At 44.6% G+C, this 3,187-nt stretch overlaps 1 protein-coding gene across 1 annotated transcript in view; it reads left to right on the forward strand.

Annotated features, from left to right (window-relative positions):
• Positions 1–3,187, forward strand: part of LOC108799664 (syndecan 4-B-like) — a 27,259-nt gene that overhangs the window by 487 nt on the left and 23,585 nt on the right. The window lies entirely within an intron of this gene.

Raw genomic sequence — 3,187 nt, forward strand, 5'->3', positions numbered from 1 at the left:
GTGGTGATATGGGGGGGGCATCTATAGAGTGGTGGTGGTGATGATATGGGGGGAGGTGGAGTGTCATTTGTAGAGCTGAGATGATATTGGTGGTGGAGGGGAGAATGGAGGTCGTCTAAAAGATGGAGATGAACATAAGTATGTTGTACCTCTGGCCCCTTCACTGTGATGTTCTTACTCAGGGTATGGAGAATAAAGCCAATTGATACAAAGTTTACCTTTTTACGTTGACTTAAGCCCTCGTTCACACCTGAACGTTTTGTAGCGCGTTCTACGCTCGACGAACGCTCTACAAAACGCTAAAAAATATAAATCCCATTGTATTCAATGGGTCTGGTTCACACCTTGCCGTATTTCCGCCTGTCCCTAACGCGCTACAAAACGGCCCACGCCTGAAAAGGTACATGTACTACTTTGGGCCGTTTCGTTGCGCGTTTCCATTGGGATACAGCCAAGTAGCCTTCGGAAACGCGCGTTTATCGCGTGACTTTTTTACGGCGAATCGCGGTAAAAAACGCGCGACAGACGCGCATATGCAATGCGCCTAGGTGTGAACGAGACCTAAATGTTCACTTACATTGATCAGAGGAGCCCCAAGATGTGAGTGTGAAGTTAGCCCTGTGTTGGCCAGAGGCTGTGCTCTGTGGTGGATTAGGTATCCAGGGGTCATTGCCCTGGGGATGCAGTGGTTATTGAGCTGTGCTGCTGGAATGTCTAAGCAGGCTTGGCTCCATTTAGAAAAGCATGCCTCTCTTGTCTGTGCTGTCTCTCCAGCAAAGAGCATGAGGTTAGCACTCTGACCTGGCCCATTGTTCCAGCCGAATTCCAGCACCTTTTTCCTTGCCCATGTCATTTGCTTGGAGAAAGGTCTAAGCAGCTTTATCCCAGTCCCTGCCACCACTCCCTCCTGCTATATGTAATAGTGGTGACCATATAGCGCCAGTAATTATAGTGCTGTCTGTAGAATTTCTGTACATCCTGTGCATGTTGTACGGTATTGTCATGAAATCCTTATTGGAAAAGTGTTGCTTGTAGCAACAGAGCAAAAGCTGGAATCGTCCTTGCGGCCATTGAAGGGTGCTTAATAACGTTTTAAATGAGCCCGATGAGGGGATGTCATGAATGACAGACATGAAAATGTCTCTTCCCCCCCCCCCCTTCCAAACTGGGGGCCTACCCAATCATTTATGCTTGCCATACAGAACTCCAATACAGTATTTACCACCATAATTCAGGGCCAGCACCTTGTTTATTTTTAGGCTGGTTCCATGACCTCATACCTCGTTGCGCCATAGGACCCAGGAAGTAGTCTACGTCACACTCATTCTTGTCTCTTGACCAGATAATGTTTTGGCGCAGGGATCGCATTTGCGGTGGGTTACAAGATCTTTGATTCCAACTTGAGATTGGAATTTTTTGTCTGGGATAAAATAAACTTGACTGCTTTATTAGCAGATGGGCTTTTTCCCTGAAATGTCTCATTCTTTTACTCTGTTTATGTAGTTATATAAAGCAAGGCGCTTTGGTTAAACAAAGCAGAAAGAGAAAGCTGAGGATCTGGCGTGCTGGCATAAATTTTACCTGACCCCAGCTGGGTGTTCTGTTCAGGAGTATTGGATTAAAGCATCTGTTTTGAAGATCACTGAGAGAAAAGCTTTAATTCTGCTTACAAATATTACTGGAATACAATTGTAAAGGTTTATGTACTCGTAGGGGAAGAACTAATAAAACAAAGGGGAAGAAATCCAGCACAATCCCTTTTAGAGATGCCAGGAGTTATTTGGCTTTGATGTCACTGTACATTAGTGTTGCAACATAGGCTCTCCTTTGTTGCGTAATGTCACATGACAACATTTTCTTGCATTTTTTTTTTCTTCCCTTTATTTCCTTAAATGGGTGTTGTTCCTGTTTTGTGATTTCCCAATACATCATGTGTTAAGGTTTCAGTGGTAAGGTAGAAATCAAGAGGTTTCAATCGCTGCTCTGAAAAAAAAGAACCTTTTGATTTCTCCAAGATTTGAGCTAATTTTTTAGGACCGTTTGTACTCCAACTAACTTTACCTTGACACTACAAGTCATTGTGGGGACCATACAGTCACAAAGGTTTATATAATACTACAAAGAGGGACTATAAACTATTATGGAGACCATACAGTTACAAAGGTTTAGATCCTTGGTTCTCAACTGCTGGGTTGCGACCCCTTGTTCAGTGGGTCGCTGCATGCCTTCCTCTTTTCTAGGTGAGAGGCTCCTCTGCCTCCCCCTAGCACAGGACTGTCCATTCCCACGTCAAACAGCCTTTCAAAATTTGCTGCCCGGCGCCGAGTGTCAGCTTAAGGTGGGATAGGATGGGGCTATAGCCGTGAGGGAGCTCCATCCATACGTGTATTGCTTACAGCTCCCCCATGTGTCCTGTAGAGGTGCCTGGACCGAGTGACATCACATTCCGGCTCCCAGCACCTCTACAGGGCATGCATGGGAGCTGTACAAGCAATGCACATGGAGCTCCATTACAGCGTAGCAGTCACACTGGACCCCAGGCTGAGGATCAACTCCAGTTACTGTAAGGTAGTGAGACTGTGTGGACCATAAAACATTTTTTATAAAGTAAAAACATTTTTTGGAGTGTGTGAGAATCTCTGCGAGTGGTGTGAGATTGTTTGTTTGTATGTATGTCAGTGTTTTTGAGGGCCCGTTCACAGTACGTTAATCACACAGTCCTGTGCGATTAACACACTGTACACCTACTGTGCATTCTGGTGTGGGAGGTGTGTTGCGTTGCCATTATTTGAATAGTACCCCAAACTCACCAGAATGCGTGTACCACTAATGCCGTGCGTTCCATTGCAGTTGCTACTTGACCAAGAACAAAGGTGGGTCCTGAGGTTACACAGGTTGAGAACCACTAGTTTAGATTATACTACAAATAGGGACTATAGACCATTATGGAGACCATGCACTCACACAAGTTTTTATAATACTGCAAAGAGGGGCTATGGACCATACAGTCAAGAAGGTTTATATATAGACCATACAGTCGCAAAGCTTTATATAATACTACAAAGAGGGAATATAGACCATTATGGAGACTATACAGTTGCTAAATGTGGCTATACATCAGTAGTAATCCATTCGGAAAATTTGTTTTTAGGATGTTTGTGGTTAATGGGGGGGGGGGGGGCAAAAA

The sequence above is a fragment of the Nanorana parkeri genome, unplaced genomic scaffold (genome assembly GCF_000935625.1).
Source record: "Nanorana parkeri isolate BGI_ZX_2015 unplaced genomic scaffold, ASM93562v1 scaffold1782, whole genome shotgun sequence".
In the NCBI taxonomy this organism is placed as follows: Eukaryota; Metazoa; Chordata; class Amphibia; order Anura; family Dicroglossidae; genus Nanorana; species Nanorana parkeri.